Source organism: Pseudophryne corroboree, chromosome 4 (genome assembly GCF_028390025.1).
Source record: "Pseudophryne corroboree isolate aPseCor3 chromosome 4, aPseCor3.hap2, whole genome shotgun sequence".
Classification (NCBI taxonomy): domain Eukaryota; kingdom Metazoa; phylum Chordata; class Amphibia; order Anura; family Myobatrachidae; genus Pseudophryne; species Pseudophryne corroboree.
Genome location: NC_086447.1, coordinates 529,892,689 through 529,920,637, shown reverse-complemented (window position 1 = coordinate 529,920,637; position 27,949 = coordinate 529,892,689). Strand labels below are relative to the sequence as shown.

General features: G+C 44.8%; 1 protein-coding gene across 4 annotated transcripts in view; it reads right to left on the bottom strand.

Moving 5' to 3' along the window:
- The window catches only part of NCOA7 (nuclear receptor coactivator 7), a 433,065-nt gene that overhangs the window by 402,751 nt on the left and 2,365 nt on the right, over positions 1-27,949 (bottom strand). Inside the window, exon 1 of one of the 4 annotated variants that reach the window (XM_063917279.1) lies at positions 2,940-2,990. The exons of the other annotated variants lie outside the window; for them this stretch is intronic. The gene's annotated coding sequence lies outside the window, so the exon portion shown is untranslated. Of the gene's footprint in view, positions 1-2,939; positions 2,991-27,949 lie in introns of those variants that run through there. 4 annotated transcript variants of the gene reach the window in all.

Here is a 27,949-nt window from a genome sequence, read left to right as displayed (position 1 = left end):
GCATATTTGGCAATTGCTCCGCCTCCACACCAATATCGTCCTCATACATGTCGACACCCCGTACCGACACACACCGCAAACTCACAGGGAATGCTCTAATGAAGACAGGACCCACTAGCCCTTTTGGGGAGACAGAGGGGGAGTCTGCCAGCACACACCACAAAGCGCTATATATACAAGGGATATCCTTATATTAAGTGCTCCCTTATAGCTGCTTTAATATATAATATATATATATATAGCCATTAATGTGCCCCCCCTCTCTGTTTTACCCTGTTTCTGTAGTGCAGTGCAGGGGAGAGACCTGGGAGCCGTCCTGACCAGCGGAGCTGTGACAGAAAATGGCGCCGTGTGCTGAGGAGATAGGCCCCGCCCCTTTTTCGGCGGGTTCTTCTCCCGCTATTTTTCCAGTCAGGCAGGGGTTAAATATCTCCATATAGCCCCTATGGGCTATATGTGAGGTATTTTTAGCCTTGTATAAGGTTTATATTTGCCTCTCAGAGCGCCCCCCCCAGCGCTCTGCACCCTCAGTGACTGCCCAGTGAAGTGTGCTGAGAGGAAAATGGCGCACAGCTGCAGTGCTGTGCGCTACCTTATGAAGACTGAGGAGTCTTCAGCCGCCGGTTTCCGGACCTCTTCACGCTTCAGCATCTGCAAGGGGGTCGGCGGCGCGGCTCCGGGACCGGACTCCACGGCTGGGCCTGTGTTCGATCCCTCTGGAGCTAATGGTGTCCAGTAGCCAAGCAGCAAATCCACTCTGCATGCAGGTGAGTTTACTACTTTCCCCCTAAGTCCCACGTTGCAGTGATCCTGTTGCCAGCAGGACTCACTGTAAAGAAAAAAACCTAAACTAAACTTTCTCTAAGCAGCTCTTTAGGAGAGCCACCTAGATTGCACCCTTCTCGTTCGGGCACAAAATCTAACTGGAGTCTGGAGGAGGGTCATAGGGGGAGGAGCCAGTGCACACCACCTGACCTAGTAAAGCTTTACTTTTTTGTGCCCTGTCTCCTGCGGAGCCGCTATTCCCCATGGTCCTTTCAGGAACCCCAGCATCCACTTAGGACGATAGAGAAATAATGGATTCAGTATGATTTAACGGCAGACGGGATACCGGCTGTCAATATCCCGACAGCGGCATTCCGCCTGCAAGAATGCCAGCAGCGAGGCGAGCGCAAAGAGTCCCCTTTCGGGCTCGGTGGCTCGCCACAGGATCTATTACCACTCTGTGGGTATCGTGGACACTCACGAGTGGGAAGAGTCCTGTTGAGCCAGGATTCTTGTGATAATTTATAGAATATGGTAGGTTGTTGTAGACAATGCCTGCTTTTATACACAGTTTTCAGAAAGATTTACCGTGGTCTTTATAGCTTTATATAGAAGACAGATTTGTCATGCAGAATTCTGCGTACAGAGCTTTATCTGAGAGTTTGCACTTAATATGATAAAAAACTAATATATTTTAGCTGAAATACCAACAGCAGCATATGTGGCGATGAGGTCATAATGTCAAAAGAACACAATAAAACCAAGCAACAGTGTGCAAAGAACTTGCCTGAAAACAACATATAGGGTAAATCGTCCTTTTAAGAAAATAGGACCTGCCTTGGTCTTGAATTTTCCGCAGAGGGATTCAGTATTCAGCTTCACTGCACTGTGGTTGACCCTTATAACATTCCAGCACTGAGCCAGACTCAGTAATTGTGTAACACAGATTTTCTCTGCTAAATTAAGCATAGAAATGTGCTTTCTTAACAAACGAGTTGTATGTAGATGGACATTTGTACCCTGTCAAGGCACTGGATAAGACTTCGTATATGTAAATAGTAGGCAAATGTTCTTAAAATAAGAAATTAATATAAAAATCAGGCATTTTTATCATAGCGGAAATGTAACCCAGAAATACTGCCATTATCGTAATTATGGAGTGTGGAGAATCACTCATGCACTGCCAAAATAAAGTGCCCTCTGCTCAGTGTCTCACAGAGGACTGATATGCAGTATATCCTGTTTTTACAAGTATACAAATATAACTAAGTGATTGAAGCTTCTGTAAACAAAAAATGAATTATACAAAAAAATTATCAAATTATCAGATACAGGTTGAGTATCCCTTATCCAAAATGCTTGGGACCAGAGGTATTTTGGATATGGGATTTTTCCGTATTTTGGAATAACTGCATACTATAATGAGATATCATGGCGATGGGACCTAAATCTAAGCACAGAATACATTTATGTTACATATACACATTATACACACAGCCTGAAGGTCATTTTAGCCAATATTTTTTATAACTTTGTGCATTAAACAAAGTGTGTGTACATTCACAGAATTCACTTATGTTTCATATACACCTTATACACACAGCCTGAAGGTCATTTAATACAATATGTTTAATAACTTTGTGTATTAAACAAAGTTTGTGCACATTGAGCCATCAGAAAACAAAGGTTTCACTATCTCACTCTCACTCAAAAAAGTCCGTATTTCGGAAAATTCCGTATTTCGGAATATTTGGATATGGGATACTCAACCTGTATATACATAATCCATTCCTATTCAATTAAAGAGACTTCTGGGAAACACATATCTACACTGCAGCCCTTTAACTCATGTCAACCTTTTATCATGTTGACCTAGTACATGTCGACCTAGAGTCCCTGTCGACCTAGAAACCATGTTGACCTACTTACTCTCGAACTATAGTGGTCAACCTAGACACTGTCGACCTAAGTGTGGTCAACCTAGAGACCGGACGCCGACCAAAAGATGATATTATTTTAAAGCATCAAATAGTTAATTAACAAGTATGCATGTATGTATAGCGGTATGTAAACAGGATTAGGAGACACTTCATTCACAGAATGCAGCAGAATACTTCTCTAACACTGCAAGATGCACTATCCTGACTTTACATAACATCTTACAATGCAGCTACCTGTTTGCAGTTCTTCTGTCTTTCTGAAGAAAGATATTCTGTCTGTTTTTTCTGCATCACAGGAAATAGAAATTATTGCATTGATGAACCAAGATTGAACCTTAAATACCGATATTCGATTCACAGCCCTACTGTATATAATTACCCCAAAATATTAAATATCATGCTTACACTGCCAGTCTTGCCAGTCTGTGACATGTATCATGCTTGCATTGTCAGCCTTGCCAGTCTGTGACATCATCACACTTACGGGTTCAGTATGATTTACCGACGGACACAATACCGACGGTCATAATCCCAACAGCCATTGACTGACAGTCAAAATATCGACATGGTCAAAATACAGATATTCATTATGCCGACATAGTCAGAATATGCCAACATTTCAAAATACCAGCATGAGTTTTTCTTTTTTTCGTCCATGTCAACATAGGTCGATATGGACACACCGTATAAGTGTACCGTGTCCCCTCGCGTGGCTCGCATTTCGGCATGGTACCTTGCTGCGTTCAGCACACTATTATATTCCCCCTCCTGGTCCACTGGGGTGTGGTATGGCTGACCGGCAGTCAGGAGACCAGCGGTCAGCATACCGATGGCGGGATCCCGGCAGCATACCGACGCCGGGTTCCCGGCGGGGAGGGGCGAGTGCAGCAAGCCCCTTGCGGGCTCGCCGCGCTCGCCACGCTGCGGGCTCGGTGGCGACCTGCAGTCACCACGGGTTCTATTCCCACTCTATGGGTGTCGTGGACACACAATAGTGGAAATAGTCCCTGTTGGTCGGCATGCCGACCATCGGGATAGTGAGGAGGTGGGTTGTTGGTGGAGGTCAAGTGACACCCGTCCACTGGGATGGTAAAGTATGAACAAATCTATTTTGGGGCAAAAATTCCTTAAAAATGCATGTCGGCATTTTGACATGTTGGCATTTCAAATGTCGGTATTTTGAACATGTCGGTATAATGAATGTTGGTATTTTGACTGTGTTGGTATTATGATTGGCGGTCAACGGCTGTCGGGATTATGACCTTCGGTAAATCAACTGCTACCCACGCTTACAATGCCAGCCCTATCACATGCCGTTCTGCAAAGCACAGTGTTATAACATGGCGTATAGTTTCTGGATCCAGGTCAGCACACTAGATAATCACTGCTTACAAGGTTTGTGATAAGTGGTACAATAAGAATACAGCGTGTTATAACGATGTGTATATAAAGTTGCCATTGCCAGGAACACATTTTCCAGCATATGTACTGGAGAGCTGGCTGCTACTGTATGCCAGGTTGCTTCTAGTGCCGCGGAGAGAAAGTATGCACAAAAGGTTACATGATCCGATCAGCGGGACACATTTATTCTTTGCTGTAACAACAAGCTGACATAAAATTACAATGGAGTGCTTCACCCATGACCCATCCATCACAATACAATAGAGGAATTACATGTCACAGTTGTACTAATACTGAGTTAATTTTATTTGCTCTAATTTCATCCATTAATTCTGCGGGCTATAGCGCCATGGAGGAGACACAAACAGGGGGCAGCGACACAAATGGGAAAAAGATAAATAAACATAGGAGAGAGTGAGAGATCAAGAAACAAATGCTGAATGCAGAGACAAACAACTGGGAAGCCAAATAAGATATAAAATTTGCAGAGAGAGTTAGATTTGGGTGGGTTATTTTGTTTCTGTGCAGGGTAAATACTGGCTGCTTTATTTTTAAACTGCATTTTAGATTGCAGATTGAACTCACCACACCCAAATCTATCTCTCTCTGCACATGTTATATCTGCCCTCCCTGCAGTGCACATGGTTTTGCCCAACTGCTAAAAAATTTCCTGCTGCGATCAACTTGGAATTACTCCCCATATTCACAACTCACATGCAGCTTTAGCTACCCATCCCACGGCACTCACACAGGACAGGGTGGTTCTATGTAAATGCACTGTCGCCACCCAGTTCATGCTCCAAAATGCCCAACTTTATTGAAAGACCAATCCGGACAAGTTCCATCCCACTCAGAATAAGATGGATATACGCCAGAATGCACTGTATCTAAAAGTCACCGTTTGTGTCTGTGCACAGAGATCAGGCCTTATATGTGCACTACATGGTTTAAAGCAGGGGTGGGGAACCTTTTTTCTACCAAGGGCCATTTGGATATTTATAAAATCCTTCGGGGGCCATACAAAAATTATCAACTTTAAAATTAGCCTGCCCCCAGTAGATATGCCCCTATTAGATATGACCCCTAGAAATGCCGCTTATACACACAAATTAAAAGAAAGAAAAAACAATACTCACCAGCCACGCTCCTGCTTCCGGACCCTTGCCCTCTGCCTGGCTGCCCGCTCCTCAGAACTATGGGAGAGACGTCATGACATCTCTCCCATAGCACCGCACAGGCACAGACGCACACTGCCAGAGCCGGAGCTCAGGAGTGAGCTCCTGCCTCCGACTGCTGCTGAGGGGAAGAAGCCGGGCGCCCGCTAGTAACAAAATCTCAGTGGGCGCCCGGCATCTACCTTGGTTAGGGGAGCCTGGGAGGGCCGGATCAAGTGGCTCTGCGGGCCTTATACGGCCCGTGGGCCTGAGGTTCCCCACCCCTGGTTTAAAGTATCTAAACACCGCTTTAACTGAGTGTCTTTGGACATTTCAGCGACATCCATCAGTAACAGGTACATAAAGTAAAAACACACAGCCATAGAACCTCCAAAGTCACATATTAGCAATAGTTGGGTCGTAAGATGCCACCTTTCCAACTAGCCAGTACATCAAACGTCTGCACTGCTAGAGCAGACCTAGTCAAGTGTATGTGCTGCGATAGTAAAGGGGAACCTTTATTATTTAAAGAAGCACTATAATCTAAAAAAGCAAAATCTAAAACAACAAATTCTGGAACTATTTCTAAAATAATTTTAAATATTACTGCAACTATGGAAAGTTCATATATTGATACTGTTACCTGGTTTTTATCTATGGTACTTGAAATGTCTATACATATTTAAACAGTTCTAGACAACAAGAGGTTATCCAACTAATACAAATGTTATTACATCAACTCATTCATTAAGGACAAAGTACAGCTCTTTTTGTCACATTATAAAATAGAATAAAGGGAAGGTATTCCAGATGAATAAAACCAAACAAAGGTGTTCTCTTGTGTTGTAACATTGTACATATGTTCCAGAATAACTACTTCTTCCATTGGAAACAGTGGTAAACAGCTGATAAAAAAAAAGAGTATTTGGCATTACTGGCAAGCTACATATAAATTATTACAACATATACTGTAATACATAATTTGATCCAATATTGAAAGGCATCTCGTCAGTGTAGCTTCACGTATGGTGAAAATTGAGCCACTGAACTTGTACCAGAGCCGCTAAGAACAGGCATGTACCCGGGGTACTGAAGGGGGCATGACCAAATCCATGGATGCATCCCCCCCTCCCCCCAAAAAAAACCTTGTCACCCTCATCAGTGCTATAAAGGAGGACAATGTCCCCCTTAACAGCTGACATACTCGTCCAGCAAACCTGGGCCCAGTTCATTGATAATTCCCCCCCTCACCCCCCCCCCCCCCTTCCCCCACTTCCCATCCCAACTCCTTTGCTTGTACCCAATTTGGCTATATATGAAACAGCCAAACTGGCCACATACAATAGACAAAAAATGCTTTCTTAATGAGAGATGTCAGAGCAGAATGACCTGCCTGATTCAAGCTAACAGGAAGGCAACTGAAACTTAAAAATCTATGCAAATATCTATGCGTTACAGCAGTGTTATGCAGAACAACTCTGATCATACAACGCGTCTACATTTTCAAGTGGAAGAGCTACAGCAGTAGAAGAACACACCTCGTTCTACACATTCGCCTAAAAAGAAGTTGAGCAGTATATGAGAATTACATTTAATGATGTTTGACATTTCATCTTCTCCTGCTCATGTAATTTCAATTTTGAATCTAATATGCAACATATTTTTGCAATGTCCCCTTTTGTGCCATGCACTTGTGAGTTAGGTGAATGTGAGTACACAAGTGTATGCGTGCAGACTCGGGGCCTAATTCAGACCTGATCGCTCGCTAGGGTTTTGTTGCACTGCTGCGAGCAGATAGTCGCCGCCCATAGGGGAGTGTATTTTCGCTTTGCAAGTGTGCGATCGCATGAGCAGCCAAGCGGTACAAAAAAGTTTTGTGCAGTTTTTGAGTTGCCCAGAACTTACTCAGCCGCTGCGATCACTTCAGCCTGTCCGGGACCGGAACTGACGTCAGACACCCGCCCTGCAAACGCATGGACACGCCTGCGTTTTTCCAAACACTCCCAGAAAACGGTCAGTTGACACCCACAAATGCCTTTTTCCTGTCAATCTCCTTGCGATCGGCTGTGAAAACAGATTCTTTGTACAATCCATCGCACAGCAACGATCTGCTTTATACTTGTACGACGCACCTGCGCATTGCGGTGTATACGCATGCTCAGTTCTGACCTGATCGCAGTGCAGCAAAAAAAAACTAGCGTGCGATCAGGTCTGAATGACCCCCTTAGACAGGCAAAGTGGAGATGCCTGGATTAAGAGGGGGAGTAATGTAACGCAGAGTGTCTTCTGAACTTATGTCCAACTTCAGAGACATCAGCCATCAGTCACTGCGAAAGCAAAGGGAGACATGGCCTTCACAGTAAGATAATTATGCAGGCTAAGACTGGTAGTACTGTGAGGAGTAAAAGCACAATGGGGGTGCAGTCAAGTCCCATCTGCGGCAACAGCGCACTGGGGCTGAGGGACAAGAGTTAGAATGTCCTGTGGTACCATGGCTTTCAGGGAGGGGTGCATGCTATAGGACATCAGCTACATGAGACATACTGTAGAAGAGGGAGGAAGCCACAACACCCAAGGGCCCCCCTGGAGTCCCCCCATTATGTGCAGAAAAGCCAATACTCACCATGTCAATGGGCCCACCTGTGGAGTTGCTCAGTATACAAGCAAAAAGGAAGCCCCTATCAGATAAGTGGTCCCTTTGCAAGAGAAAAGAGGGGCAGTGCTGATCGTAGACACCCTGCATCAAGAAAGAAGAGGTACCTTAGAGGAAACAACAGCAGGTGTAAGTCTTGTTACTGGACGGTTGAGTGACTAGAGGTCATGTGGTACCCACATCAGAACTGTTTTACCATATTGGCAGAGCCCCCTGAGAAATGTTCCCATAGTGAGGGGAGGGGCGCTATTGAGACTGCGACGGTCCACGGCGAAGTGTGTCAAAATTGAGAATTGAAATCTGGAAGCAGCAAAATATTAAAATATTCAATAAACAGATCTATTGTTCACTATGAATGCCCATTTGTATCACTGAAAAGTCGATATATTGTTTCAATGAACTCTAATGCTGTGTTGGTTAAATTGCATTTAGGGTCCTCCTATCTGTGTAGAGTGTGTATGTGCTCTATGTATTTGCATGACTTTCCTGATGGTTCTCTGATTAACTTCCAAAATCTAGAAACATGGTTTAATTGGCTTCTGAATAGAAAGGAACCATTGTATGTATGTCTACATGTGGTATGGGATATAGATTTCAAGAGATAATAGGGAAGGGTCTCTGTAAAGAGCTACATAATATGTGTGTTCTATATAAATAACTGCTAATAAATAGTATGTCCAAAAAGTAAATGCTGCTGAAATAGATGAACCACCGATGCATGATAAGCACATAGGTGGTCATTACGAGTTGATCGTAGCCAGCAACTTTTTGCTGCTGGTGCGATCAACTAGTCCACGCCTATGGGGGAGTGTATTTTAGCTTAGCAGGGCTGCGATCGCTTGTGCAGCCCTGCTAAGCTAAAAAAGTTTTGTGTAAAAGAAGACTAGCCCTAGACCTACTTACCCTGTGCGACGGCTCCAGCAATGCAGGTCCCGGCTTTGACGTCAGACATCCGCCCTCCGTTCTTCTGACCACGCCTGCGTTTTCTCCACCACTCCCTGAAAATTTCTGCCAACGGTCTGGTGATGCCCAGGAATGCCTTCTTTCTGTCAATCTTCTTGCTGTCACCGCTGCGACCGTTTTCCTCGTAATCCGCGTCGCAACCCGGCGACAGGGCATTCCGGACCCGTTTGAAACATAGAAACATAGAATTTGTCGGCAGATAAGAACCACTTGGCCCATCTAGTCTGCCCCTTTTTTTTTTTTTCATATTATTTTTTATCTCTAACCTTATTTGATCCTTATTTCTTTGTAAGGATATCCTTATGTCTATCCCATGCATGTTTAAATTGCTCTACTGTCTTAGCCTCTACCACCTCTGATGGGAGGCTATTCCACTTGTCCACTACCCTTTCTGTGAAATAATTTTTCCGCAAATTTCCCCTGAACCTCCCCCCCTCCAGTCTCAGTGCATGTCCTCGTGTCCTTTTGCTTCTCTTCATTTGGAGAATGTTTCCCTTCTGGACTTTGTTAAAACCCTTGATATATTTGAAAGTTTCTATCATGTCCCCCCTTTCCCTTCTCTGCTCCAAACTATACATATTGAGATTTCTTAGTCTTTCTGGGTATGTTTTGTGATGTAGGCCATGCACCATTTTAGTTGCCCTCCTTTGTACAGTTTCTAATGTATTAATATCCTTTTGAAGATATGGCCTCCAGAACTGAATACAGTATTCTAGATGAGGCCGTACCAATGACCTATACAGTGGCATTATTACTTCTTTCTTTCTGCTGCTGATTCCTCTCCCAATGCAGCCAAGCATCTGACTAGCCTTCCTCATTGCCTTGTTACATTGCTTACCTGCCTTTAAGTCATCTGAAATAGTAACTCCTAGATCCCTTTCCTCCTCAGTAGTTTCCAGTATAGTGCCATTAATACTGTATTTAGCTTTAGGATTTTTGAGACCCAAGTGCATGATTTTGCATTTTTTGGCATTAAACTGTAATTGCCAGACTCTTGACCATTCCTCTAGTCTACCTAGATCCTCAATCATTTGTTTTACCCCACCTGGTGTGTCTACCCTGTTGCATACCTTTGTGTCATCTGCAAAAAGGCATACTTTCCCTTTAATGCCATTTGCAATGTCACCAATAAATATATTAAAAAGCACTGGTCCAAGTACAGATCCCTGGGGTACTCCACTGGTAACATTTCCCTCCTGTGAATGCACTCCATTTACCACAACTCTCTGTTTTCTATCCTTCAACCAAGATCTTATCCATTCAATAATCCTAATATCCAATCCCAAACTTTCAAGTTTATTTAGCAGTCTGCGATGTGGAACTGTGTCAAAAGCCTTACTAAAGTCTAGATAAGCTATATCCATGGCTCCACCTTTATCCATCACTTTAGTCACACAATCAAAAAAGTCAATAAGATTTGTTTGACATGATCTCCCCCCAGTGAATCCATGCTGTTTGGGATCCAGTAAATTGCCGGATTTGAGATAATCTACAACTCTTTCTTTTAAGAGTGTTTCCATCAATTTCCCTACTACTGATGTAAGACTCACTGGTCTGTAGTTGTTTGCCTCTTCCTTGCTTCCACTTTTGTGCTGTGGGACTACGTTTGCTCTTTTCCAGTCCCCTGGAATTACTCCTGTAGCTAATGACTGGTTGAATAATTCTGTCAATGGTGCTACCAGCACCTCTTTAAGTTCTTTTAGTATCCTTGGATGTATCCCATCTGGCCCCATAGATTTGTCCACTTTCAGCTTTGAGAGTTCTGTTAGGACCTTCTCCTCTGTAAATGTACTTGTTTCATTTTCCTGAATATCCCTGCAACTTAACTGTGGCCCCTTCCCCTCTCTTTCGGTAGTAAATACTGAGCAAAAATAATCATTAAGATGATCTGCTATTAAATTGTCTCCTTCAACAAGAAGGCACCGCAGCGACAAACCGCTGCGTGCGAACGGGTCGGAATGACCCCCATAATGTACTAGTGGTAACAGAGGAGTTTTTTTTTTTTAAATTGTTATTGATTTGCAAACGGAAGCAAATTGACAGCAGTGTTCAGATCCAATGAGCAGGATTTACTAATAAAACATGGAACATCAAGCTGCTGGTGTAGTATGGTTATGTAAAACTCCTTAAATTGCTTGCAGTTTAGTAATTTGGGCCAAATCACATGGTGAAATCAGATAGAAAAAACACGCTTTCACCCAGTGTTACTTTTCAGCAGGAACTCGGGGGGTAATTCCAAGTTGATCGCAGCAGGAATTTAGTTAGCAATTGGGCAAAACCAGGGCCCTAATTCCGAGTTGTTCGCTCGTTCTTTTTCATCGCATCGCAGCGATTTTCCGCAAACTGCGCATGCGCAATGTTCGCACTGCGGTTGCGCCAAGTAAATTTGCTAAGAAGTTTGGTATTTTACTCACGGCATTACGAGGTTTTTTCTTCGTTCTGGTGATCGGAGTGTGATTGACAGGAAATGGGTGTTTCTGGGCGGAAACTGGCCGTTTTATGGGTGTGTGTGAAAAAACGCTGCCGTTTCCGGGAAAAACGCGGGAGTGGCTGGAGAAACGGGGGAGTGTCTGGGTGTGTTTGTGATGTCAAACCAGGAACGAAACTGACTGAACTGATCGCAGTGGCAGAGTAAGTGTCGAGCTACTCAGAAACTGCTTAGAAATTTCTATTCGCAATTTTGACAATCTTTCGTTCGCAATTTTGTGTTAGGGTCTCCTGCCCTGTGCTGCCACGTCGTCATGGCAACCGGGAGACAAGTGCTAGTGGAGTAACCTGAGCGCAGCTGATACTCCGGTTCGGGTCTTTTGCTGTGCAGTGGTTATAGGCTCTGTGCACGGCAGGGGATCCGGTGCTGGTTTTTGTGCTCACAGTCTGTGAGGTCTGAGTGGGGCGTGGACAGCACCTGCTTTATAAGGCCTCTTTTCAGGGTAAGCAGATGCTGCTGAATCTTTGTTGGTTAGTCAGTTCATGAAAGTTAGCCAGTACTGTGTAGCTTTGTATTTGTTTGTTGCTTACTGCAAATAGGCCTGGGGATTTGGTATTACACTCTGCCAATCCAGACCTAGCAGTAAGACTGGAGTCAGTCGTTTAGCTTGCTGGGGTTCTGTTACTACTCTGTGAACTTAGCAAGTTTGCGGCTGTATTCTAAGACTTGCCTGTCTAATCCTGTCTCACTGTGCTAGGTGTCAGGGGTCAGTTTAGTGGCAGTAAGCTAAAACCTGTGCACTGCAAGTGAGAAATAGGATTGTGGAGACTCTCCTTGTGTCTATCATTCCATCTCTGACCAAGGAGTTTACTGCCACACCCGTTGGTAACCCTTTAGGGTTTTGCTGTTGCCCTTAGCAACAGCATTTCGGGTTCTCTATGTATTAAAACACAACATCTTGCTTTTTCCATCTGTGCAGTTCTAATACAAGGGAGATACCCAGTTCCTTAGCCTCTGGGCTTCTCTGTTCACTTTGTGTGTATTTTGTTACCCTATTACCTTCTGTGTACGTTATGTCATATTCCCCAGTTTGTCTGTGAGTCCATTTGTTTTGCATAACAGTTCAAACACCAGTACATTCCTGCAGACACTGGAGTGCATAACAGTTCTGACACCAGTACTTTCCTGCAGGCACTGGTGTGCATAACATATTCAGCAGCCTAATACTCCTGTTGAAATTTTGTGGGAATATGGAGCATACCCCTCAAAATACGTTGCAACAGGTGGTCGATCAGGTGCAGGTCCTGACTCGACAATTTAATGATTTGTCCATTAAAATGCACACCTCCCAGGCTGCTGGTGGAGCTCCCGCAGCAGCAGCACCTGCAGGGGTTAAGGAGCCGAAAGTAAATCTCCCGGATCGTTTTTCTGGAGATCGCTCGCAGTTCTTTTGTTTCAAGGAGAGCTGCAAGCTATACTTCCGGCTTAGGCCTCAGTCTTCTGGGTCGGAGATTCAGCGGGTGGGCATAGTGATTTCCTTGCTACAAGGAGACCCACAGGTCTGGGCATATGGGTTGCAGCCTGACTGTCCGTCGCTTAAAAGTGTTGATGCTTTTTTTACGGCACTGGGCATGTTGTATGATGACCCTGACAAGACGGCCTCAGCCGAGGCTCAGATTTCGATCCTTAAGCAAGGGCGAAGGCCAGTTGAGGTTTACTGTACGGAGTTTCGGAGGTTGGCCCATGATACCCAGTGGAATGACCCAGCCCTGAGACACCAGTACCGAAGAGGTCTTTCTAACCAGATAAAGGACCAACTGGTACAATATCCCTTGCCTGATAGCTTGGATCAGCTCATGCAGTTATCCATCCGGGTGGATAGACGGCTGAGAGAGCGTAGGCTTGAAAGGGAGACTGAGATTTCCTTCCTTCCCAAGGGAACCTCAGACTCTGAGGAATTTTCTGAGGAGCCTATGCAGATTGGGGCTACCCGCCTCTCCTCGCGTGAGAAGACGCGGAGGAGACAGCAGGGGTTGTGTTTGTACTGTGGGAATAAAGGTCATGTGGTAGTATCATGCCCAGAAAAGCCGGAAAACTTCAGGGCCTGAGGGTGATGGGAAATATCCTGTCAGGCCAGAAGTCAGAATTTCCCAAGAAGACTTTTATCATTCCGGTGACCTTGAAGATCCTCGGTCAAACTGTCAAGACTGAGGCCTTTGTGGACAGTGGGGCCGACGGGGTTTTTATGGACCGCCAATTCGCCCTGAATCACTCTGTTCCCTTAGTACCCTTGGCATCGGAAATTGAGATTTGTGGGTTAAACGGGGAACCATTATCCCAAGGTAAAATTACCTCTTGCACTAGCCAGATTTCTTTGTTTATTGGAGCCACACACTCTGAAAAATTGTCCTTTTATGTGACTGTCTATACTTTTGCCCCATTGGTGTTGGGGTTACCCTGGTTAAGGGCCCACAATCCTCAATTTGACTGGGTCTCTGGGGAGATTCTTAGTTGGGGTACTGATTGTTTCAGGAGTTGCTTGAGCCTTCCAGTCAGGCTCTCGCAGCTAAGTTTGCCAGGATTGCCAGGGTGTTATGCAGATTTTGCGGACGTGTTCTCCAAAAAAGTTGCAGAGGTACTACCTCCCCATCGCCCCTATGACTGTGCCATTGATTTGTTGCCAAATGCTAAGCTTCCCAAGAGCAGGTTGTACTCCCTGTCACGTCCTGAGACTCAGGCTATGGCAGAGTACATTCAGGAGAACTTGGCTAAGGGATTTATCAGACCTTCACAGTCTCCAGTTGGGTCGGGGTTCTTCTTCGTGGGTAAAAAGGACGGTTCGTTGCGACCCTGCATCGACTTCAGGGAATTGAACCGTATCACGATTAAAAACTCATACCCACTGCCTCTCATTTCGGTCTTGTTTGACCAGCTTCGTACTGCCACCATTTTTTCTAAGATTGACCTACGCGGTGCGTACAATCTAATCCGAATAAGAGAGGGGGATGAATGGAAGACTGCCTTTAATACCCACTCAGGGCATTATGAATATTTGGTGATGCCTTTTGGGCTCTGTAATGCCCCGGCAGTCTTCCAGGATTTCATGAATGATGTGCTCAGGGAATATTTGGATAGATTCTTAGTTGTATACTTAGATGACATCCTAATCTTCTCCCATTCCCTGGAGGAACATCGGAAGCATGTACGCTTAGTCCTCCAGAAACTCAGAGACCACCGGCTTGGGGCGAAGCTGGAGAAGTGCGAATTTGAAGTTCAGCAAATCGCATTTCTAGGATATATTATCTCCCCAGAAGGTTTCCAAATGGAGGGTTCCAAGGTACAGGCAGTCCTGGATTGGGTGCAGCCCACTAGTTTGAAGGCGCTTCAGCGTTTCCTGGGCTTTGCGAATTTTTATAGACGATTTATCGCTGGATTTTCGTCTATAGTGGCGCCCTTGGTGGCACTCACTAAGAAAGGGGCGGATGTTGCTCACTGGTCTTGTGAGGCTAAAGCGGCTTTTGCCCGTCTCAAAAGAGCATTTGTTTCGGCCAAGGTGCTGCGACACCCAGATCCAGAGCGTCCTTTTGTGGTGGAGGTGGATGCCTCTGAGATGGGTATTGGGGCAGTGCTTTCTCAGATGGGAGTGTCTGATAATCGCCTTCATCCCTGTGCTTACTTTTCCCGTAAATTTTCGCCTGCCGAGATGAATTATGACGTGGGTAACCGGGAATTGTTGGCTATTAAGGATGCACTCGAGGAGTGGAGACACTGGCTTGAGGGGGCTAAGTTTGTGGTCTCAATTCTCACTGACCATAAGAATCTGGCATATTTAGAGTCAGCGAAGCGTCTCAATGCCAGGCAGGCACGATGGGCTTTGTTTTTTGCTCGCTTTCATTTTTTGATAACATATCGCCCTGGGTCAAAAAACATCAAGGCTGATGCGCTCTCGCGGAGTTTTGCTCCAATCCAGGAGACCACCGAGGAGCCATTGCCCATTGTTTCCCCATCATGTATTAAAGTGGGCATTACCCAGGACCTCTTATCATTAGTCCTTAGAGCACAGGAGCAGGCTCCTCCAGACCTTCCGGTAGGTCTTTTGTTTGTGCCTCCTAGGTTAAGACAGCGAGTGTTCCTGGAATTCCATGCCAAGAAGTCGGCAGGTCACCCGGGTATTGCCAGAACTCGGGAGTTGCTATCTAGGGCGGTGTGGTGGCCCTCGGTAGCTAAGGATGTGGATCAGTGGGTTCGGGCATGTGACATCTGTGCCCGAAATAAGACTCCTAGAGGGGTTCCTGTTGGCCCATTACATCCACTCTCTATCCCATCTAAGCCATGGACCCACATTTCAATGGATTTTGTGGTGGACTTGCCCAAATCCTCGGGGATGACAGCCATCTGGGTTGTCGTTGACAGGTTTTCGAAGATGGCGCACTTCGTTCCACTGGTTGGGCTGCCATCAGCCAGACGCCTGTCTGAATTATTTATGCTGCATGTTGTGCGTCTCCACGGGTTGCCACTTGATGTGGTCTCTGACCGCGGATCCCAGTTTGTGGCCAAATTCTGGAGGGCATTTTGTTCCGATCTCCAGATTTCTGTCAGCTTGTCGTCAGGCTACCATCCGCAGTCTAATGGGCAGACTGAAAGGGTGAACCAGTCCTTGGAGCAGTTCCTCAGGTGTTATGTCTCCAAGTGTCAGACTGACTGGGTTGCTCATCTGTCCATGGCGGAGTTTGCCTATAACAACGCGGCTCACTCTGCTACAGGGATCTCTCCCTTCCTTTGTGTGTATGGGCATTTAAGGCCAATTCTTTTGACCCCCTGGACTCCACGCCTGGTGGTTCCTCTGTGGTTTCGGTCCTTAGAGGTATTTGGCGGAAAGTGAAGAAAGCCCTTGTGTCTGTGTCATTAGTGACCAAAAGGGTTTTTGATAAGCGGAAAAGACCCTGCAGCTTCAAATTAGGAGACTTCGTCTGGTTGTCTACCAAGAATTTGAAGTTGAGACAGCCATCTCATAAGTTAGGGCCCCGGTTCATCGGCCCTTATAAGATCACCAGGGTTATCAATCCGGTGGCATTTCAGTTAGATCTGCCCCGTTCTTTGGGTATCAATAAAACATTTCATTGTTCCCTTTTAAAACGGGCGATTAGTAATCCTTCTTCCAGTGGAAGACCTTCCCCTCTTCTGATACGTGGCCAGAGGGAGTTTGTTGTTGAAAGGATTCTTGACTCCAAGGTGGTTCGGGGTCGGCTGTCATTTTTGGTGCACTGGAAGGGGTATGGCCCGGAGGAGCGGTCGTGGGTGCGCAGTTGTGATCTTCATGCCCCCAGACTGATACGCTCTTTCTTCTCGCAGTTCCCCGATAAACCCGGTGGTAGGGGTTCTTTGACCCCTCGTCAGAGGGGGGGTACTGTTAGGGTCTCCTGCCCTGTGCTGCCACGTCGTCATGGCAACCGGGAGACAAGTGCTAGTGGAGTAACCTGAGCGCAGCTGATACTCCGGTTCGGGTCTTTTGCTGTGCAGTGGTTATAGGCTCTGTGCACGGCAGGGGATCCGGTGCTGGTTTTTGTGCTCACAGTCTGTGAGGTCTGAGTGGGGCGTGGACAGCACCTGCTTTATAAGGCCTCTTTTCAGGGTAAGCAGATGCTGCTGAATCTTTGTTGGTTAGTCAGTTCATGAAAGTTAGCCAGTACTGTGTAGCTTTGTATTTGTTTGTTGCTTACTGCAAATAGGCCTGGGGATTTGGTATTACACTCTGCCAATCCAGACCTAGCAGTAAGACTGGAGTCAGTCGTTTAGCTTGCTGGGGTTCTGTTACTACTCTGTGAACTTAGCAAGTTTGCGGCTGTATTCTAAGACTTGCCTGTCTAATCCTGTCTCACTGTGCTAGGTGTCAGGGGTCAGTTTAGTGGCAGTAAGCTAAAACCTGTGCACTGCAAGTGAGAAATAGGATTGTGGAGACTCTCCTTGTGTCTATCATTCCATCTCTGACCAAGGAGTTTACTGCCACACCCGTTGGTAACCCTTTAGGGTTTTGCTGTTGCCCTTAGCAACAGCATTTCGGGTTCTCTATGTATTAAAACACAACATCTTGCTTTTTCCATCTGTGCAGTTCTAATACAAGGGAGATACCCAGTTCCTTAGCCTCTGGGCTTCTCTGTTCACTTTGTGTGTATTTTGTTACCCTATTACCTTCTGTGTACGTTATGTCATATTCCCCAGTTTGTCTGTGAGTCCATTTGTTTTGCATAACAGTTCAAACACCAGTACATTCCTGCAGACACTGGAGTGCATAACAGTTCTGACACCAGTACTTTCCTGCAGGCACTGGTGTGCATAACATTTTGCTAAGCTAAGATTTACTCCCAGTAGGCGGCGGCTTAGCGTGTGCAATGCTGCTAAAAGCAGCTTGTGAGCAAACAACTCGGAATGAGGGCCCATGTGCACTGCAGGGGAGGCAGATTTAACATGTGCAGAGAGAGTTAGATTTGGGTGGGGTGTGTTCAATCTGCAATCTAATTTGCAGTGTAAAAATAAAGCAGCCAGTATTTACCCTGCACAGAAACAAAATAACCCACCCAAATCTAACTCTCTCTGCAGATGTTAAATCTGCCTCCCCTGCAGTGTACATGGTTTTGCCCAATTGCTAACTAAATTCCTGCTGCGATCAACTTGGAATTACCCCCTCGGTTCCTAAACCTCCCATTAAATATGACATAATCAGGATCTGGGTTCCTGAACCTGTCCTGGGCCAAAATGTCTTTTCCATAAGATAAGTTTTATTTTAAAGTCCATTCTATTCTATCTATCAATCATTTTTTTAATAACTACACCCCCAGACCAGTAGTTCCAGAAAAATAGTACTGGTTTTACCAACTACATTAGATATCAGCCCAGTGCTACTCAGCATCAGGCTTATCTACTGGTGGGGTGTGAAAAATGATCAAGCCCCTGCACCTAGAGTGTCCTAATCCTTACACAATAATAAATGGGGATCACAGTATGTAATACCGTCGCACAGGATGCCGAGTGTCAGGATACCGACATAGGCATCCCGTTTGGCAGAATGCCGGCAGGGGGGGCAAGCCAACAAAGTCCCTTGCGGGCTCGGTGGAGAGCTTCGCTCGCCACAGGTTCTATTCTCCCTCTGTGGGTGTCGTGGACACCCATAGAGGAGGAATCACCTAGGTCACTGGTATTCCAGCGGTGGTAAAGTACCTCCTTTGGAATCCCGGCGTCGGTATTGGGACAGCCAGGATCCCGACGGGCGGTATGTTAACCACATACCAGTAAGTGGAACAGGGCCATTCCTGGTGTGCCTGTCTGGTAAGTGTCAGGGTACACGAGTTAAAATAGTTCACTGTAATGCAAACAACTGTGGCAAGACTAATTGTTGTTGCCTATATAGAACACAATATTGATTCTTGGTCCCTTAATTAAATCAATTTAATAACTGCCCCCTTAAAAATATATTCACCTTATTTTCTCTTGAGGTGCTTGAGACTTAATCTGTGTTATCTGCATTTATTCTCAAGGGGTGTAGTATGTTATGCCGGCGCTTGGGATCCCGGCGCCGGGATCCTGACTGCCGGCATGCAGGCAGCAGGGTGAGCGCAAAGGAGCTTCTTGCGGGCTGGCTGCACTCGCCACGCTATTTATTCTCCCTCCAGGGGTGTCGTGGACACCCCAAGAGGGAGAATAGTTGTCGGTTTGCCGGCTGTCAGTATGGTGAGCACCGGGATCCCGACAGCCGGCATATCAAATGCTTCCCTTCTCAAGTACTGTCCTTATTCTTCCATTTGTTTGCACTATTTAAACTAGAGATGTGCGGCTGGCACTTTTCGTGTTTTGTGTTTTGGTTTTGGTTCTAATTCCATTTTCGTGTTTTGGTTTTGGCTTGGTTTTGCCAAAACCACCCTTTCGTGTTTTGGTTTTGGATCTGGATGATTTTTGGAGAAAACCCCCCCATACAAACAGCTAAAAATCACAGAATTTGAGGGTAATTTTGCTCCTACAGTATTATTAACCTCAATAACATTCATTTCCACTAATTTCCACTCTATTCTGAACACCTCACAATATTGTTTTTAGGCCTAAAAGTTGCACCGAGGTGGCTGCATGACTAAGCTAAGCGACACAAGTGTGCGGCACAAACACCTGGCCCATCTAGGAGTGGCACTGCAGTTGCAGTCAAGATGGCACTATTCAAAAACTAGTCCCCAAACAGCACATGATGCAAAGAAGAAAAAGAGGTGCAATTAGGTAGCTGGATGGCCAAGCTAAGCGACACAAGTGTGCCGCACAAACACCTGGCCCATCTAGGAGTGGAACTGCAGTTACAGACAGGATGGCAGATTTAAAAAATAGGCCCCAGACAGCACATGATTCAAAGTAGAAAAAGAGGTGCAATGAGGTAGCTGTATGACTAAGCTAAGCGACACAAGTGTGCGGCACAAACACCTGGCCCATCTAGCAGTGGCACTGCAGTGGCAGACAGGATGGCAGATTTAAAAAATAGGCCCCAAACAGCACATGGACATATAGAAACAAACAGCAGTGGACATATAGCAGCAGCGTATATAGTCACTGTAATTACTGATGACACAGGACACTACCACTGGTCTGATGCAGCACAACACGTTGTTATAATTGTTATACTGCAGCAATGGACATATAGCAGCAGCGTATATCGTCACTGGAATTACTGATGACACAGGACACTACCACTGGTCTGAAGCAGCCTAACAGGTTGTTATAATTGTTATACTGCAGCAGTGGATATATAGCAGCAGCGTATATCGTCACTGGAATTACTGATGACACAGGACACTACCAGTGGTCTGATGCAGCCCAACAGTTTGTTAATAATAATATAATTGTAATTTGATATACTGCAACAGTGGATATATGTAGCAGCAGCGTATATCGTCACTGGAATTATTGATGACACAGGACACTACCAGTGGTCTGATGCAGCCCAACAGGTTGTTAATAATAATATAATTGTAATTTGTTATACTGCAGCAGTGGATATATATAGCAGCAGCGTATATCGTCACTGGAATTACTGATGACACAGGACACTGGATATATGGCAGCAGAGAACACCAACACTGTGAATGGCTGGACTGATACAGCACAATACACTGATTAACCTGGACTGGTCTGCACAACACAGCCCCACTTTATAGCTACACTGGATATATGGCAGCAGAGAACACCAACACTGTGGGGTATATGCAATTGCGGTCGAATTGCCGCGAAAGTCGAAAAACGGGGCATTTTCGACAAAAAAAACATGTCGGATTGTATTCGACAATGCAATACAGTACTTTTCGACAAAAAAACGGACGTTTCAGATTCGACTTTTTGCAATTCGACATTTTTAAAATTCGACATGTCTGCAGTGGTAAAAATGCGGCTTTTCGACAAAAGTATATTCAATTGAAGAATGTCGATTCGACAACAGTGCTTTTCGACAGTAATTTCGTCAATTTCATTCCGCCTCACTTTGCTGGCGGAATCTAATAAAACATGTTTTTTTTTTTGTGTTTTTTTTTATTGCTAATAGCATATCTATTTATATTAGAAGGGATTATGTACTTGGTTTGTCTATTTAGGAGACACAAGTATTATTTATATATTTTTTAAAAGATTTTTTTTTTTAAACTGACTAGCATGGTTTTCAGTGGGAAGGGGTGGGAATGGGTTAAAATCCTGAAAAAAAAATGCGTGGGGTCCCCCCTCCTAAGCATAACCAGCCTCGGGCTCTTTGAGCCGGTCCTGGTTGTAAAAATACGGGGGGGAAATTGACAGGGGATTCCTTGTATTTTTAGAACCAGCACCGGGCTCTGCGTCCAGTCCTGGTGCAAAAAATACGGGGGACAAAAGACGTAGGGGTCCCCCGTATTTTTAACACCAGCACCGGGCTCCACTAGCTGGAGAGATAATGCCACAGCCGGGGGACACTTTTATATCGGTCCCTGCGGCCGTGGCATTAAATCCACAACTAGTCACCCCTGGCCGGGGTACCCTGGAGGAGTGGGGACCCCTTAAATCAAGGGGTCCCCCCCTCCAGCCACCCAAGGGCCAGGGGTGAGGCCCGAGGCTGTCCCCCCCCCCATCCATGGGCTGCGGATGGGGGGCTGATAGCCTTGCGTCAAAGAAAAGAATATTGTTTTTTGCAGAAGATCTACAAATCCTAGCAAGCCTCCCCCGCAAGCTGGTACTTGGAGAACCACAAGTACCAGCATGCGGGGGGGAAACGGGCCCGCTGGTACCTGTAGTTCTACTGCAAAAAAATACCCAAATAAAAACAGGATACGCACACAGTGAAAGTAAAACTTTATTACATACATGCCGACACACACATACTTACCTATGTTCACACGAGGTTCGGTCCACTTCTCCAAGTAGAATCCATGGGGTACCTGAAAATAAAATTATACTCACCAAAATCCAGTGTAGATCTGTCCTCTTCTTTTTTGTAATCCACGTACTTGGCAAAAAAACAAACCGCATACCCGATCCACGCACTGAAAGGGGTCCCATGTTTACACATGGGACCCCTTTCCCCGAATGCTGAGGCCCCCGTGACTCCTGTCACAGAGGGTCCCTTCAGACAATCAGGGAGCGCCACGTCGTGGCACTCTCCTGATTGGCTATGCGCGTCTGAGCTGTCAGACAGCGCATTGCACAACCGCTCCATTATCTTCAATGGTGGGAACTTTGCGGTCAGCGGTGAGGTTACCCGCGGTGAGGTTACGACGTGACGCTCCCTGATTGGCTGAAGGGACCCTCTGTGACAGGAGTCACGGGGGGTCTCAGCATTTCAGTGCGTGGATCGGGTATGCGGTTTGTTTTTTTGCCAAGTACGTGGATTACAAAAAAAGAACAGGACACACTGGATTTAGGTGAGTATAATTTTATTTTCAGGTACCCCGGAACCTACTTGGAGACGTGGACAGAGTCGGCGTGTGAACATAGGTAAGTATGTGTGTGTCGGCATGTATGTAATAAAGTTATACTGTCACGGTGTGTGTGTTTTGTTTTTATTTGGGTATTTTTTTTTTGCTGTAGAACTACAGGTACCAGCGGGCCCATTTTACCCCCGCATGCTGGTACTTGTGGCTCTCCAAGTACCAGCTTGCGGGGAGGCTTGCTGGGACTTGTAGTTCTTCTGCAAAAAACAATATTCTTTTATTTTACACAAGGCTATCAGCCCCCCATCTGCAGCCCTTGGATGGGGGGGACAGCCTCGGGCTTCACCCCTGGCCCTTGGGTGGCTGGAGGGGGGGACCCCTTGATTTAAGGGGTCCCCACTCCTCCAGGGTACCCCAGCCAGGGGTGACTAGTTGGGGATTTAATGCCACGGCCGCAGGGACCGGTATAAAAGTGTCCCCCGGCTGTGGCATTATCTCTCCAGCTAGTGGAGCCCGGTGCTGGTGTTAAAAATACGGGGGACCCCTACGCTTTTTGTCCCCCGTATTTTTTGCACCAGGACCAGACGCAGAGCCCGGTGCTGGTTCTAAAAATACGGGGGATCCCCTGTCAATTTTTCCCCCGTATTTTTACAACCAGGACCAGCTCAAAGAGCCCGAGGCTGGTTATGCTTAGGAGGGGGGACCTCACGCAATTTTTTTAGGGTTTTTTAACCATTTTAGTGCCGTCCGAAAAGTCGAATCCAGGACGCACTTATCCATCAATTGGTCCGTTTTTCGACAGCGGGACTGTCAAATCCGTTTTTAATTGAATATGTCGAATTCCAGCACCCGCCGACCAGGATTCGACGGTCGAATTGTGTCGAATTTAAAAACGGGCGAAAAAAAGACGCAATTCGTCTGGAATTGCATATACCCCTGTGACTGCCTGGACTGATGCAGCACAATTCACTGAGTGACTACACTGGACTGGTCTGCACAACACAGCACCACTTTACAGCTACACTGGATATATGGCAGCAGAGAACACCAACACTGTGACTGGCTGGAGAGATGCAGCACAATACACTGTGTGACTACACTGGACTGGTCTGCACAACACTGCACCACTTTACAGCTACACTGGATATATGGACTGGACTGAGCAGCACAACACTTGTCACCCCACTTTCCCACCCCAATAAACAGAGACTAAGCACACTGAATACACGTCCGCTCACTCTCCGAGACTGGAGTGAAAATGGCCGCGACGCGCGGCTCCTTATATGGAATCCCCAAATCCCGCGAGAATCCGACAGCAGGATGATGACGTTTTGCCGAGTTCGGGTTTCCGAGTCAAGAGGGAAGATCCGAGCCTGGCTCGGATCTGGATTTGGAAGGCAAAGTTTGCTCAACGCTCATCTCTAATTTAAACTGGGCTTCGCAGCCTGTGGGAATGGCTGCTGAGTGTGAGTGTAGTAAGAGGTTTTTCTATCTTGTTACTATTCAGTGTCAATCATTCTGCACACATGACTATTTCCAGCCTGCAAATACACAAACAAACCCAAGATTTGAAACCCATGCACATAATATTTAACCCATTAATATATTGTTTTACATACATTAATACATAACATAAGCCATTTTTTCTACTGCTTCTCTTTTAGCAATGTCATCCAGATACTTGATAAACATACTCATATTTCCAAAAGCCACTGCTGGCAAAACCTAGGGGCATATTTATAAAAAAAACATTTGTGGGATATCCAAAATATAGATACCTGCAAATATTAAACATCCCCAGGATGTATGTATGGCGGACCCCGTTTTCAATTGCAAAATCAGCCCCCATAGGGTTCTATAGGGGCTGCAAAAAAGCCAAATTTACCTTGAGATGGCATTAGCCATCATAGCCTATGGGCTACATTACAGAAAAATCTGTGAGACGGGAACTAAAAGTTGGGCCGTTGTATCAGCACCTTGCACCCTTTGGGAGAATTGGATTGACCCCATAGAATCTATTCCCGGCACTCTGCCCACACAGGCACAGTCCGATGACCATGCCTGAGAAGTAGTGCAGCCTGGTCCCGAACCCAGAAGTAAAGTGATCACATTAACAATGACTATACTTCTAACATATCATAGGGACAAGCTAATACCAGCGCACCAGTCCCTGCAATGTGAGTACTATTAAACCCTGGCAGTCCTCCATTTCTTATTGCGGCAATAAGAATTTATAATTATCGGTTCCAATTCCCAAGAAATTGTAAATATACCCCACAAGGCAAATAGGGTTATTGCTGGCGATAACACTATCAAAGAATTGGGCAATTAGAAAATTAGCTACACTGGCAATAGAGCTTCTAGGAAAATGCAGTAAGTCTGAAAAAATGGTCCCAAAACCCCCAAATAACAAATCAGTAAAAACAATTATTTCAGATTGTGGTGTTTTTGTTTATCATACCCATACTAAAATATAAAATGTAATTTGTGAAAACCAAATATGGTATTATTCTAAAATATATCAAAGTTCTGTAATCAAACACAACCATATAGTTGAAATCTGAAGATACTCCTCGCTTAAACCATAGTATCTAATACAATTAAAACAAATGATAATATAGTGTAGTAAATGTAATCCTCGCAAATCACCAAAATATGAAAAATAATTCTCATATATCACCAAGAGCAACATTACCCTTAAGTGTTGTGCATACTTTATTAAGGGGGGATAGGATCACATATCATCTGCTCTATTAAAGTATAGACTGTGGGGGTAATTCCAAGTTGATCGCAGCAGGATTTTTGATAGCAATTGGGCAAAACCATGGGCACTGCAGGGGAGGCAGATATAACATGTGCAGAGAGTTAGATTTGGGTGGGGGGTGTTCAATCTGCAATCTAATTTGCAGTGTAAAAATAAAGCAGCCAGTGTTTACCCTGCACAGAAACAAAATAACCCACCCAAATCTAACTCTCTCTGCACATGTTATATCTGCCTCCCCTGCAGTGCACATGGTTTTGCCCAATTGCTATCAAAAATCCTGCTGCGATCAACTTGGAATTACCCCCTGTATCCTGACTTCACCGGTACAGATATTGTTTTGTATAAATTAATGTCATTTATAATAATAAAAGCCTAATAATCACATATAAAAGAAAGAGATAAAAAAAACAGCAATCTAAGTTCTAATATATTTCCTTCCAACTGTGGAGTGAAAGCAGAGTATAACAGACTGGACTCCCAGGAGCCACAACTCTGCAGAAGATGCTGTTTCACAGTCCAGTTAACAGAAGGTAATTCCCCAAGGATGCGGACGCATTTTAACACAAACATCTTTATCAAGGCAGAGTGCGAGTGGCTGATGAGGATGTCCCTGGAGACAATTCTGTTATACACTGCTTTCATTCTGGAAATACAAAAAGGAATCTAGATTTCTTTTATATCCTATAGGTATGAGATTATTATTTGATACATACACAGGCAATTTTTTTTTTTTCTCACATAAACAGTATATTGCCAGTGTTACTATGGGAGCAGACGAATAGAAGTAAGCAGGAAGTCATTGGGTACAAGATATTCTGCTACCTTGCTTTGCAGTTTGTCTGTGCTCAAGTACTCAGCTGTGCTCCACCTGTTCCAGATATACAGCCGTCCTGCCCTGCAGGTCACCCGTGTTCAAGTCTTCAGTCATGCCCGGCTGTTCCAATGATCCAACCAGAAGGCCGAGCTTGGAGTCATCTTAAGTTATTTATGAACCTGCCTCATTGTTTATATTCTTGACTGTCTCTTCTATAGCCTTTATGCGAAGAAACTATATAACCTTCAAGTTTTACTCCAAGTCTTCAGCGTCTAATTCCTGGTACCAACCCTAGTTCGGGTCCATCAGATCTTCAGAGTCTGACATATTCTGTCTGTAACTGTGGCTGTATCTGCATGCGAAATGCTATGCTACAGTGTTTTCCTAGAAACTATGCTAATAGGATGTACACGCATCGTTAAATACACAGATTAGAAAACACTGTAACATACCATTACGTAGGCAGATACAGCCGCAGTTACACACAGAATATAGACATGCCTCATATCATTTTAATCATCAAAAGCTGCTTGTTCGTCCTATTCGCATCATTTTGTGAATAAGATGCATTTTAATAGTACAACATTTGCAGGAAAAGATGTTTTGCGCTACTAAGTCATGCCATGCATGACTAGAAGAGCTGTTTATAGTGCCAGGAGGCTAGATGTAGGTGGACACATCGATCTGTAGGTAAACTATGCCTATTGCAGTTTTTGGATCAAACATATTGCCATTTCAGGATGGCAATATGCTTACTCACTTCAGTGGTAGCATGCAGAGTCTTCATGTGATTGTGCACATACACCGTATAGGGAACAGTGGCTAGTTTTCACTGGGCGTTTGCGGCTTTATGGGCTCGTGCATGCATTTCATGGAGACGCGAGAAATGTTTCTGTGCATGTGCAAGCTCTCCAGACAGGGCATGCACGATCAAATTTTAAAATGTCCCACATAGCCTATTGCCAAATCATTACACTTTCAGCAAAGGACTTTGTGGTAGGCTGGATTAGCACTCTGCATCGTAAAATGTGTTAGCTTGACGTTACAGCGGTAACACATTTTGTATTGCTGCATTAAGTAGCAATGCAAACATGTGAACCGGACCTTGGCATCACATGCATTTTGTAACCAGCCTGGGACTGCGTGAGTGAAGTGTGGTGTTCACTGTTTATGGATCCCTTACTAAGGGCTGGATATACTATCTGTGCAAGGAGGGACATTCCTCCAGCCTCCGGGACACCAATTAGAATTTGTTTTTGCTAATTAACAACTTTGTCATACTTTCACTATTATATTCCATTCCAGCGTGACGTTTAATCACCTGCAGAAAGGTATCTAATGACTGATGATCTTAGATACAGATGTGACTCCCATTAGAACTTTTCTTTGGTTCTGTGCTGTTATGGACTACACTCCCCACTATGCGCTCTGCTAGGAGTGAGTAGTCTAATCGTTCATTGTATTGCTGATCAGCACGCTTCTACTTTGCCATTTATCTATATGTTATTTCATGTTTATTGTTTTTATCACTGTTACTGTTACAGTGTAGTTTTTGGACTATTAAAAGTTTTGTTTTTGTTTTTTGTTTTAATCAAGCTCATTCAGCTCACTTTTATTAATACATGTGGTTTTCTTTGCACAGCTTTTGTTAATGTTTACAGTCTCCCAACAGCAGGGAAGTTATGTGCAGCTTTTGTAACACTGGTGTATTTTAATCATTAGGTAAACAGGTGCATCATTAAAAATAGCCACGGTTTGCCTTTTAAATGCCTGTTTATTTTTTCACATGCTATTTTATACTGTGTGCACTAGATGTGTTTAATGTATTAAACAGGAAAGACTACCCTACACCTGTCCACAGTATTTTGTTTCCTTCATTCACCTCATTTTTCTATTTTTCGTGTTTATCTTTTACTATGTTTTAAAACTTTCAATAAATATTTCACAATTTTATTTAAAAAAAAACCAAAACATTATTTTATTACCTTTTTCAGACAGAAACCGGGGCAATTTCAATCCAGGTGGACCCTTTCACACAGAGAAAGGACTCGGTGGGCCCGGCTTGCCCCGGCAAATTACTGGGTCCTTTTCCAGTGAGTTTATAACTATTTGTTGTTATACTTGCAGTGTAGTGTTTTGGTTATTTAT